The 13561-nt window shown below is 40.3% G+C and overlaps 1 long non-coding RNA gene across 2 annotated transcripts in view; it reads left to right on the forward strand.

Moving 5' to 3' along the window:
- Window positions 1–458: 458 nt before the first annotated feature.
- The window catches only part of LOC125080371 (uncharacterized), a 40447-nt gene continuing 27344 nt past the window's right edge, over window positions 459–13561 (forward strand). For both annotated transcript variants that reach the window (XR_007121346.1, XR_007121347.1), the window contains exon 1: window positions 459–726. This is a non-coding gene — a long non-coding RNA (uncharacterized LOC125080371). The remainder of the gene's footprint in view (window positions 727–13561) is intronic.

Below are 13561 nucleotides of genomic sequence, written 5' to 3' on the forward strand. Positions count from 1 at the left end.
GAAGTTGTCCTTCCATTTCTATTTTTCTACCCCAAAATTTTAAAGAAAGAAAAACCTATAGGTATACAAACAATAAGGCTAATTACAATGAAGGGATAGACTATGACTATAACAATGAAAATTTAAAAAGATTTTTAAAAAGGTATTATTAAGATACAGTAGTTTTAAAAATGTTAAAATGGGAAAGAGGAAAAATTTTAAAGAACGGAATAAAAAAATTTAAAAACTTTAACTTTGAAAGACTAAAGAATCATGGGGGAAAAGCCATGAATTCTATGTGTTGTGAGTTCTGCTATTCTCATTGATTGGTGAACTATATCTTGGCTGGGTGTTCTGGGGGAGGGGCCTATTGCAGTGATTTTCAAATGTCTTTACCTGAGGCGGAATTGTACCGCCCTTGCCAGGGGCTGGGCTAAGTCATCTGCTCAGATTTGCTCTCAGAAGCTTTTGTTCCCTGAACGCTTTCCATAGAGCTCTGAGGAGGAGAATGAAGATGGCGGCCTCCCAATATCCGGCCTGAAGGAGCTGAGACCTTGGGGCCCCACTCCTCACTGCGCCCTCAGAGAAAAGCAGTCAGTCCCTTCTATCTCCCTGGTCTCCGGCTGTGCTCTGTACTCACCTGGCCTGTTTCTGAGCATTTCTATCTCTGGCACACGGCCCCGTTTGGAGTCTCCAAACTCAGCTGATTCCTGCAACACGCTGCTGCACCATGCCTCCCAGAGGAAGGTGAGTCTCCCCAGATCTGCCATTTGTGGGGTCCCTGCTCGAAAAGCAGTGGTCCGACTGTGCCTCGGATCAAGGTTTAAGGTAACCCCAAACTAAATGACCTCTCCTCGGCTCCATCTCTGCAACTGGCTTCCCCACTCTGATACCTGGAGGATCTGCCACACTCAGGCACCTGTCTTTTTGTGTCCCTGAGGGTCCTAAGACCACACTGTCCCAGTGAGGGCACAACGCCTTCCCTTAGCCTCTGGAGTGAGGTCCCTCAGCAGAGCAGACTTCTAAAAGTTCCAATTTTGGGTTCCGCGGCTCTACTGTTTGCCGGGACCCGGCCCCTCCCCCCACCCCCATGGTCTGGGATTCACATTTCCACAGTCCTACTTTCCAGAAAGTGGTCGCTTTTCTGTTCCTAGAATTGCTGCTCTTCTTCTCTTCAATCTCTGTTGAGTTTGTAGGTGTTCAGAATGGTTTGATAACTATCTAGCTGAACTCCTGGGAGCCGAAGATATTAGGGCTCCTACTACTCTGCCATCTTGCTCCTCCCTGTTAGTTGTTAATTCTGAGTAGTGGGCTCATGGTCATTATATTATTTTCTTTTTAACAATAGATTTTAATAATATGTACAGTTTAATTCTTATTAAAACATGCATTATATTTTTATAACATATACATTATAACATTAATATACATTATATTTTCTGTATGTATTTTTTTTTAATTAAAAGTATCTGGCATTTAACAAGTATTCACTAGTCCGAAGCTCTCTACCAGCTCTTCACATGCAATTTCTCTTTGAATCCTTCTAGCAATCCTCTGAGAAAAATACTGTTTTTACCTTGTTCCAGTTCAGAAAGATTGAGTAATTTATTCAAAATCATTCAGCTAGGGACGCCTGGGTGGCTCAGTTGGTTAAGCAGCTGCCTTCGGCTCAGGTCATGATCCCAGCGTCCTGGGATCGAGTCCCACATCGGGCTCCTTGCTTGGCAGCGAGCCTGCTTCTCCCTCTGCCTCTGCCTGCCACTCTGTCTGCCTGTGCTCACTCTCGCTTCTCTCTCTATGACAAATAAATAAATAAAATCTTTAAAAAAAAAATCATTCAGCTAAAAAAATGGAACTAAAATCTAGTTCTAAAAACTGGATGATCTCAGTCAAAACTGGTGATCTCATTCACCAAGCTTAAATTCCTACCAAAAAGAAGTAACAAAAAGTATACTGAGGGGGCCTGTCTCTTTTGGTGGAGCACATGACACTTGATCTGCAGGGGTGTAGAGATTACTTAAAAATTAAGAAAAGTGTTTTGAAATAAAGTATGTTGAAGTTGGGAAATAAGAGATACACGTATAAAGTAAATGCAGATAACTTCAGTGAGTGCCATACTCATTCTAACCGAGGGTCAAATCTGAGGTACTGAGTTACCAGTTAAAAAAGCAAGAAATCAGTGCTAGCCACCATAATAAGAGAAGACTTCATGAGACAGACCCATTCATTCTTTCATTCATTCAACTACTATTTATTTTTTTAAGATGTATTTATTTCAGAGAGAAAAAGAGAGTATGTGCACAAGTAGGGGGGTTGGGCACAGGGCGAGGGAGAGTGGAAGCAAACTCTCCACTGAGTGGGGAGCCTGACAGGGGGCTCTGTCTCCCCACCCAAGGCTCTATCTCCCTACCCAGAGATCATGATGTGAGCTGAAACCAAGAGTCAGATACTTAACCAATGGAGCCACCTAAACCCCCCTGAACTACTATTTCTTGAACACCTGCTCTGTGCCAGGTACAGGTGCTGGGGATAATGTGGGGAACAAGATAGGGCACTATTCTGGTGGAGATCATAACCTAGTGGGGAAGCATAGACTGTCAACAAGTATATGAATATATAATTTCAAATGATGAAAACACCATGAAGAAAATTACAATGGCATGAAGGAGTAACAGATGTGGGGGTTCTTAGACTGATTGGTTTGGAAGCCACTGTTCATTAAAGTTTGGACTCAATTCCCCTTTCTTCCTCATTCCTCGGGGGTAGAGGGAGTCACATGACTGGGGCACCTGAAATAGTAATTCGTACCATTTGTGGGGAGGGGAGCAACATGTGAAGATTGATTATGTCACTTAGAGTGGTAGATTCTTCTACATATACCATCTCATTTAGTAGCATTTGGATGTTAGTGGTGGGTGGGAAGGAAATAGTGAGAACGTGTGCATATGAGAGTAAGAGAAAGCACCATGAGTCTGGGCAATAGACCAGATAAGGGAAGGCATAGGATACACATTAAAAATTAGGCAAAGGGTATCCTAGACAGATAAAGAAGAGCTAACTTGTGAAAGTCAGGATGGGCCTTACATAAAAAATTTGTACTGGAGTAAGATACTAAATAAGACAGTGAAGTAATGGAAGTGGTATTTTAAATGGCTTATCCTGGCTCCAGATTACACAGGGTACATAATGTTGGTGAGATAGTGGTGGGAGGCAAGAAAATCTTCCAGAAGACTATAGTTCAGATAAGCCATATGGAACCCTTATCTAAGAAAGCAGGAACTGGGCACAGAGTGATGTATCTGAGAGACAAACTGCAGAGAAAGAATCAATGACCCAACCCCAAGAGCTAGGACAGGGAGGGCTTTCTTTGGATGGAAGTGGTGGGAGCTCTCAGTTGGATTTGGCATCATTGTATTTGCCCAGGAGTTCTGGAGGACTGAGCTGTTCTGGTCTGTTGATGTTTGAACAGATTGTGAAAATGATCTCTCCAACTTTTTGGTTTTGGACTTGAGATGAAAAGTTTCTCTGAACTGTTTACTTGGGAAGTGGAAGGATGGTGCGTAGGACTTGAGCTTCCGGGGGCAAGAGAGCTGCTGCACAGATGGGTGTATTACAGGATACAGACTACGATCAACTCCAACATTTAGAAGATTTCCTTTCTCACTAAAATTTGTTCCACTCTTTGAGAAATAACAAAAGAACTTGTGCCATATGCTTCAAAAAAATCACTAATGCTCCATTACTTTCCAAAGATTTCAAAACTACGATTTCCCTCCCAGTCCTGTAATTAACACCCTCTGTGCCAACATATATATGTTTTCATTGGATTCTGGGTTTCAAATCGTAGAGATTTGCCCCATTGCCTCAAGAGAAAATGGGAAGGGCAAAGAATTATAAGAATTTGTAGTAAGATATAAAAATACGACTCTTCTTGTCTCGGAATTTGGGCTCAGGCTCCCCAACTCATGCTTAAATGTGCAAAATACCTCTACATTCTAAACCGCAATGTTAGACCATTACATAAGACATGCCAAAAAGGATGGTGAGAACATTCTATCCTGCACTGGCTCATCACCCACCTCTAGGCAATATGAAAGAAGGCAAATTTTTTTTTTTTTTTAATTTGACAGACAGAGATCACAGGTAGGCAGAGAGGCAGGCAGAGAGAGGAAGGGAAGCAGGCTCCCTGCTGAGCAGAGAGCCCGATGTGGGGCTCAATCCCAGGACCCTGGGATCATGACCTGAGCCAAAGGCAGAGGCTTTAACCCGCTGAGCCACCCAGGCGCCCTGAAAGAAGGCAAATTTATTAAGGGGAATAGAGGCTGAGTTGGGATATCTTTGGAAAGGGTCATCCATGTGTTTTTCATCACCACACTCCCTAGCACACCCCCTTCTGTGGTGGCAGATATAGTTACCCCTTCACCCTTACCTCCTCAATGAGCATTGATCCAATCTCACATTGCCTGCCTTGCCTTTTTTGCCTGAGAGCTTTCTCTGTTTCCCTCAAACCCAGGGAGTTGACTTCAACCAATCACTGATAGGAGTTGGTATATGAATATCCCAGCTCCCTTTCCCTTTGGGTGGGACATGATTCTGGAGAACCCAATTTGCAACACTGTTTTATATGAATTAATACTTTGAAATGTGTGGAGATTTCTTTTCTGTCCTAGCACATGGAGAGTTGTTGTAAATTTTCCGTGGGTTCTTGAAAGGCATCAACATACTAGAAATGTTGGGTGCTGTCTTACTGGGTGCTATTAGGCAACGTTTGTTAAATTGTTCATTGTTCTAATCTTCCTTATTCTTACTGATTTTTGTCTGCTCTTTAAATGAATTTTTGAGAAAGGTGGTTCAAATCTCTTGCTAAGATTGTGGGTTTATCTATTTGTCATTTTAGTTTTGTCCATTTTTGCTTCACGTATTTTGAGATGATATTAATATATATATATTAAGTTGTTTACTGTATCTTCTTGGTAATCGCAATTATATCACTAAGAAGTGATCATCTTTATCACTAACAATATTTTTGTGTACCAACCATCTGTTCCACCCAGTATTAGCATAGCTAAATCGTATTTCTTTCAGTTAGTATTTGCCTGGTATCTTTGTGCATCACAATAATGGACATCAGCATCACCTTCAAAAGTTTCCATACACCTCTTTCCATTTTCCCTTGATTCTCCCTGCAGCTTTTCCTAAGAGTCCCTAGGCAATTATTGACCATTTTTGTGTCACTATACATTAGTTGGCTTTCCATAGAATTTTATATAAATGGAATCATTCCTTATGTTCTCTTTTTTAATACGAATTCTTTGACATATTTATTTTTAAGTTTATTCATGTGACATATATCAGTAGATCTTTCCTTCTCGTTTCTTATTTTTTCTTATTTCTTATTTCCACTTGAAGTTGTCTCACAGGTCACTGAAGCTCTTTTCATTAAAAATTTCTTTTCTCTGCGTTTCATTTTAATTGGCATTTATTATTATTAGCTTCAAGTTCACCAATCTTTTCTTCTGTAATGTCTAATCTGCTGTTAACCCATCCAGCACGCTTTTCATCTCAAACATTGTAAATTTCATATCCAGAAGTTCCATTTGTCTTTGTTGTTGTTGTTTTGGGGGGATGGGTTGTTTGTTTGTTTTTGTTTTTTTAAAAGAGAGAGTGTATGAGTGTGTGTGCAAGAGAGAGAGAACAGGGGGAGGGGAAGAGGGAGAGGAGGAGAGATAATCTCGAGTAGGCTCTGCCCTCAGTGCAGACACAGAACTGGGCTGGACCTCATAACCCCAAGATCATGACCTGAGACTGAGTCAAATTCTTAACTGACTGAGCCACCCAGGCACCCCTCTATTTACCTTTTTAAGTATATGAAAACACGGTTTTAATATCACTGCTAATTCTAATATTCATCAATTCTTAGTCAATTTCAATTAAGAGATTTTACTCTACTTTCTGGGGCATATTTTCCTGCTTTCCAGGTTTGGTACTGTTTAATTGGATGCCAGTCATTGTGAATTTTACCTTGTTGGGTGCTGAAAAGTTTTGTTTTTCTATAAATAGTTTTGATCTTTGTTTGGGGACATAATTAGGTTTCTTGGAAACCACTTGATCCTTTCTGCTCTTTCTTTAATTTTTGTTTGTTAAGACCAGAGCAGTAATTAGTCTAGGACTAATTATTCCTCACTACTGAGGCAAGACCCTTTTAAGTACTCTACCCAGTTATCTGTGAATTAGGTTTCTAGTCTGACTGGTGGGAACAGGTATTGTTCCCAGCCCTATGTGAAAGTCTGCAAATGCCACCCCCCCACCCATCTTGGGTAGTTTCCTCACATGCATGCATAGATCAGTGCTCTGTTGGATACTCAATGACCCTCTGCAGATCTCCAGAGTTATCTATCTTTTCAGCCCTTTCTTTCTAGCACTCTCCTGCAAGGTCTAGCCACCTATGCACCTTGGACTCTTAGCTCTGTTTCCTCAATTCAGGGAGTTCACCAACCTCTGGATGGGTTCTTCCTTCCATCCAGTGAATTAGAAACTCTCAAGACATTAAGCAGGGGCAATGTGTGGCTCCCCTCATTCATTTCCTGTTTTCTAATGATCACTGTTCTTCATTGTCAAGTTCCAGCATCTTGAAAAATATTGTTTCAAATATTTTGTCTGCTTTTATTTGTTTCAGATAGGAGAGTAAGTTTGACCTCTGTTATTCCATCTTGGCTGGAATCAGAAGTTCTATCCTTTTATTCCTAATCTTTCTATAGTCTCATGCTTTAGATTTTTTTTGTAAATAACATGTACTTGGATCTTTTAAATGTGGCCTGAAAGATCTTTGTTTTAGCTAAAGTTATTAGTCCATTTTTTTAAAAGATTTTATTTATTTATTTGACAGAGAGAGATATTACAAGTAGGCAGAAAGGCAGGCAGAGAGAGAGAGGCGGAAGCAGGCTCCCCGCTGAACAGAGAGCCTGATGAGGGGCTCGATCCCAGGACCCTGGGATCATGACCTGAGCTGAAGGCAGAGGCTTTAGCCCACTGAGTCACCCAGGCACCCCTATTAGTCCATTTTTATAAGTAATTACTGATTTATTTAGATTTATATCCACCACCTCATCTTTTTATTGTTACTCTCTGTTCTCTCTATATATTTGTTTCCATGTATTCCTTTCTTTCAAATTGATTATTTTTTATTCTTCTCATTTTTTTTCCTCTAGACTAGTCTGAAACCTAGTAGGATATTACACTTCCCAGAAGCAAGTTTTGTCAACCTGATAATATAGTCAGCCAGATTCGAAATAAGGATAGCTCAGAATCCAGGTGCCATAATGAAATCACAACAGGCCTCTGAAAAGAGAATTTGAGGCATGAGAAGTATCCAGCATGGCCATTCAGTAAAGCCTTAATTAATAATAGGAGGAAAGATAACTGGGAAAATATAACTTGTCATTATCAGGAAGATTCTGGTAGAAGAGGCAAAATAGCAATTGCTACTATAGTTTTAATTATGTTTGCATGCCTTGTGGGGCCCAGCAAGCAAATGAATTCCTTAAGAAGAAGATCCCAGGGACGACGGGAGACGGTGGTATCATAATCCAAGCTTTCTGCACCTTGCTCTTTCCCTAAGTAAAGGTCTACTCCTCAGGGAAATAATAATGATGATGATGACAGTAATGACAGAGTAGTTCAGAGTTTTTGAGTACCTAAGTATGTAATACACGATGCAACATTATATGGCTTGATTATTTAATCCTCTAGATAATCCTTCAGGCTGAATTTGACAGTAGAGGACACTCCCTCTACACTACTTTAAATTCTCTGGATCTTACTGATCTGTTAGCCAAGTCAATGCTACACTGACCAGTCTGGCATGGGCTCCAGCCGGCTCCATATAGATGCAACCTGGATATCTGCTCTCAGTCCCATACTTCTTGCCCCAGAGTTTCTCTGCTCCTGCTCTGCATGGGTTGCTCGGAGAAAGTCCAAGTATGTCATTGGGACTGATAAGTTCAAAAGTTGGAAGAAACCTCTTGTTAGTTTTCTCAGTTCTAGAATAAACACTATGATAGAAAGAACAGTTTCATTTCTCCCCTCCCTTACCTTTCTAACCAAGACAGCAAAGCAACTGTGCATCTCAGAAGTTGTACAGATTAGTGCTACAATCAGATGTTTAAAAGATGCAGGGGTAGTGGTTCCCATAATATTGCCAGTTAATTCACCTATCTGGATGCTTGAAAAACAAAACCCAAAAAATCCAAGATCCATCCTGGTGGGTGATAACCATAAACCTTAATCAAGTGGTCGCCCCATGAGCAGCTGCCATTCCAGCTGTTGTATCTTCACTAACGCAAATCAACACAGCCTCTAGTGCTTCATGTGGGGCTACTGATCCGGCAGATGCCTTCTTCCCCATCCAAATCAGTAGAGGGAGGATCAGAACCAGCTTGATTTTACATGAGAGGGATAGAAGTGAGTTCACTGTCTTGCCCCAGGGCTGTGCTAACTTTTTTTTTTTTTAAGATTTTATTTATTTATTTGACAGAGAGAAATCACAAGTAAGCAGAGAGACAGGCAGAGAGAGAGGAGGAAGCAGGCTCCCTGCTGAGCAGAAAGCCCGATGTGGGGCTTGAACCCAGGACCTGGGATCATGACCTGAGCCAAAGGCAGCGGCTTAACCCACTGAGCCACCCAGGCACCCCTGTGCTAACTTTCTTATTCTTGCCCCAATCAAGTCTGTAAGGACTTCATTGTCTTGACATCCCACCAGAGCATTAATGACATCTTGCTAATGGGATCTGGGGAGAATGGGATGGAAGTATCCTGGATGCTCTTGTAAGTGAGCCAGGTGTGGAGATAAATTCTACAGACTCAAGTTGCAAGCATTTCTAGTGTGATTACTTGCTTACAAACATTGTGATAAAATAAAATGTTTTAACTGAAAATTTTAACTTTTATTATAGAAAATTTCAAATATACACAGAACTAGGCAGAATAATATAATAAATCACCATGTCTCCTTCACCTAGCTTCAACATTGATCAACTCATAGCCAATTTTGTTTCCTCTATAACTTCATTCACCTTCCCCTCCCATAATATTTTGGAACAAGTCCCAGAGATCATATCTTTTAACTCCTAACTATTTCATATATACCTCTGAGAGATAAGACTTCTTGTTAACATAGTTACAGTATCTAATTCCATATCTAAAAATACTTCATAATTGCTTGATATCATCAAATATTCAGTCATTTTTAGAATTTCCAGTTGTTTCATAAATGTTGTACATTTTTAGAGTTGGTTGTTTGAATAAAGATGCAAAGAAAATCTACACATTGCAATTGGTTGGTATGTTTTTATTTATTTATATATGTATGTATTTATTGGTTTATTTTTAAAAGTTGTATTTATTTATTTTATTCCCAATACAATTCCCAAAATTATATTTTCTTTAAGTTCATTTAATTAACGTATAGTGTATCATTAGTTTCAGAGGTAGAGTTCAGTAATTCATGAGTTGAATATAACACCCAGGGTTCATTACATCACATACCCTCCTTAATGCCCATCACCCAGTTATCCCATGTGCCCACCCACTTCCACTGCAGCACCCCTCAGTTTATCTCCTATAGTTATGGTTCTCTTATGGTTTGTCTCCCTCTCTGATTTCCTCTTATTTTATTTTTCTCTTCCTTCTCTTATGATCCTCTATTTTGTTTCTTAAGTTCCACATAAGAGTGAAATCATATGATAATTGCCTTTCTTTGACTTATTTCACGTAACGTAATACTCTAGTTCCATCCATGTCATTGCAAATGGTAAGATTTCGTTTTTTTCAAATGGCTGACTAACATATATATATATGATATATATATATATGATCAGGTATATATGATATATATGGTATATATACACATATACATATATTTACATACATATATATATTCATATGATATATGATCCAGATATATGTATGTGTGTGTGTATATATGTATGTGTGTGTATATATATATATAATTCACATAAAAATATATATGTATGTGTATATATATATATATATATATATATATATATAAAACTTCTTCTTTATCCATTCATCTATTAATGGACATCTGGGCTCTTTCCATAGTTGGGCTGTTGTGGACATTGTTGCTATAAATGTCGGGGTGCAGGTGCCCTTTAGGATCACTTCACTACATTTGTATCATTTGGGTAAATACCCAGTAGTGCAATTGCTGGGTTGTAGGGTAGCTCTATTTTTAACTTTTTGAGGAACCTCTGCGCTGTTTTCCAAAGTAACTGTACTAGCTGGCATTCCCGCCTACAGTGCAAGAGGGCTCCCCCTTCTCTACATCCTCACCAACATTTGTTTTTCCTGACTTGCTAATTTTAGCCATTCTGACTGGTGTGGAGTAGTATCTCATTGTGGTTTTGATTTGTATTTCCCTGGATGACGAGTTCTGTGGAGCATTTTTTCACGTACACAGGCAGCAACCTCTTTGACCTTGGCCTCAGCAAATTCTTGCTAGACACATCTCAAAAGGCAAGGTAAACAAAAGCGAAAATGAACTGTTGGGACTTCATCAAAATAAATCTTTTGCACAGCAAAGGAAATAGTTGACAAAACCAAAAGACAACCTACAGAATGGGAGAAGATATTTGCAAATGTCTTATCAGATAAAGGGCTAGTATCCAAGATCTATAAAGAACATATCAAACTCAACACCTTAAAAATAAATAATCCAGTCAAGATGTGGGCAGAAGACATGAACAGACATTTCTCCAAGTAAGATTAATTGATTGATTGATTGATTGATTTGAGAGACACAGAGCACAGGTGGCAAAGGCAGGGGCAGAGGGAGAAAATCTCAAGTAGACTGCCTGCTAAGCACAGAGCTCAAGTGGGGCTTGATACCATGACCCTGAGATCATGACCTGAGATGAAATCAAGAGTCAGACGCTTAACTGCCTGAGCCACCAGGTGCCCTGGTTGATATGTTTTTAAAGTTGCTTCTAGGGGTGCCTGGGTGGCTCAGAGGGTTAAAGCCTCTGCTTTCTGCTCAGGTTGTGATCCCAGGGTCTTGGGATCGAGCCCTGCGTCAGGCTCTCTGCTCGGCGGGGAGCCTGCTTCCTCTTCTCTCTCTGCCTGCTTGTGATCTCTCTCTGTCAAATAAATAAATAAAATCTTTTTAAAAAAATAAATAAAGTTGCTTCTAATTTACCAGTTCCCCTTCCATCTCTCTGGGATTTTTTTTTCTTGCAATTTATTTGTTAAAGGAACTAAGTTGTTTTTCCTGCAGAATTAGATTTTGCTAATGGCATCCCTGTGGAGTCCTTTGGCATGTTACTCTATGTTTCCTGTAGATATGTAGTTGGTGGTGAAATTTTTAGACGTCCATAAAGTCTGGGATGGCCTGGGATACCTATACTAAGGTAGAGGACAAGTGTTTATACCTTGCACATCTTAACAAGGAGGCACAATGTTTGTAAGCATTTTGGATTTTGGAAGCAGCTTGCACTTACTTGAAAATACTATTCTAACCAGTACATCAAGTGACTAGAAAGGCTTCTATTTTCAAGTGGGATCCAGAACACAAAAACAATTAGCAATGGGTCCAGGCTTCAGGGCAAACTGTCCTGTTGCTGGGACCACCTGACCCAGCAGATCTGATGGTGCTATGGAGATCCTTGTGGGTAAGAATGCTGTCTGAAGTTTCTGGCAAGCCCTAACATGAGAATTATAGCTGGTTTCTGGAGTTGGCCATACCTTTCTGAATCAGACAATTCTTTCTCTCTTTCTTTCTTTCTTTCTTTCTTTCTTTCTTTCTTTCTTTCTTTCTTTCCAGAAATGATTCCTGGTATATCCTGGGCTCTAGCAGATGTCTCTAATACCTGGGATGTCAAAAGTCTATGAAACCCAGACTGACCATTCTGAGCTCACTGTTATCAGAACCACTAAGACAGAAGGTCAGTTGGGTACAGAAGTTATTCTCTATGCATAACAAACAATACATTTGGGATCCTGTCACCAGAATGCATAAGCAAGTTGTAGGATCTATTGGCCCAGTCCCTAAGTCACTTACCTTTTTTTGCACCAACATCTATCCTCAACTTGCAACAATGGCTTTATGAAGTGGGAGGAGGGTGTCTCTATAGCCAGCTAATAGAGGGAGAAAGAATTTGACCCCAGTTCCTAGATGGGTTGGTATACTATATTGGTGCTGGCTAAAAATGTATTCTATAAGTCCAGGGGTAAAGGGAAATTTTCCTAGTAGATGGAGCACTGAGAATTTGTCTATTTAATTATTCCATTTTCTGTGAAAACAGAAGTAGCCTGAGGTATGGATAAACACAGATGTCTCGGCAGTGGTGAATGCTTTGGCTGGTTGGTCAGGGACTTGAAAGGAATGAGATTAGAAGACATAAGACAGAGAGAACTCTGGGGGAAAGTTATGCGGCTGGACCTGTGGGAATGAGACAAAAGCAGGCGGATCTTTGTGTCTCACATTGACACCCAACAGAGGATATCTGATACCTCCTCTTCAGAGGAGACCCTAAACAGCCGGTGGATGGATAGGATAACTCATCCTATGAATGTTAGTCAGCGACTCTTGTAAGCCACTCTAGCAGCGGTGCAATGGATCGAAAACCAGAGTGACCAACGGCAGCAGCCATGAAGACTATCCATGGGTCCAACGGCATAGGTCCGCTCTCATCAAGCCTAATGTCATTTCTGAGTGTTCAACTAACCAACATCAAAGACTGACCATGAGCCCTTGATATAGTCCCATTCCTCAAGGACACCAGCCAGACTATTGGTAGTAGCTTGATTATATCAGACTCTTCTACCCCAGAGGGAGCAGAAATTTGCCCTTAACAGAACTGATACTTAATCCAGATATGTGTTTGCCTTTCTAGCCCACGGTGCCCTCAGCAGAGCCACTATTATCAAACTACAGAATCCCTCTTCTATTAGCATTATATACAATGTATATATGATATGTACAATAGATATAATGTATATACGATACATTAGATACAATGTTATATATATAGAATTATATATAGCACCGTGTTACCTTAGAAGAAAGGGTCTTTTTTTAATGGCAAACAGGGATCAATAATGGATACGTGACCACAGGATCCTCTGATCCCACCATGTACCCTATTATTCAGAAGCAGCAATCCTAACTGAATACTTTACTGAGGGCCATCCCCAAAAAGACTTTATCTCAGGAGTGGCCCCCTGCTGGATTGTCTTTTTTTTTTTTTTTTCTGCAGGGTATAATACATGTACTGAGTCTAAAGAAGATATATGGTGCTATCTCCCCAACATCTAGAATACATGGAGCAGGGAGGAGTGGTGCCAGGGGACTTAGTCACTGAACTTGAAGCTGTCATTCCACCTGATCATTTGCAGAGTCCTCAAGCTAAAGCACAAGGAGACCAAGAAAGGAACTATTATACTGGCAAGGGTAATTGACCCCTGATTACCACAAAGAGCTAGTGAGATACAACTCACATAGGGAAGGATTTATCTAGAACCCAGGTGATTCAATGTGAGCATCTCTTAGGGACAGGTGAATGGGAAT

Source organism: Lutra lutra, chromosome 11 (genome assembly GCF_902655055.1).
Source record: "Lutra lutra chromosome 11, mLutLut1.2, whole genome shotgun sequence".
Classification (NCBI taxonomy): domain Eukaryota; kingdom Metazoa; phylum Chordata; class Mammalia; order Carnivora; family Mustelidae; genus Lutra; species Lutra lutra.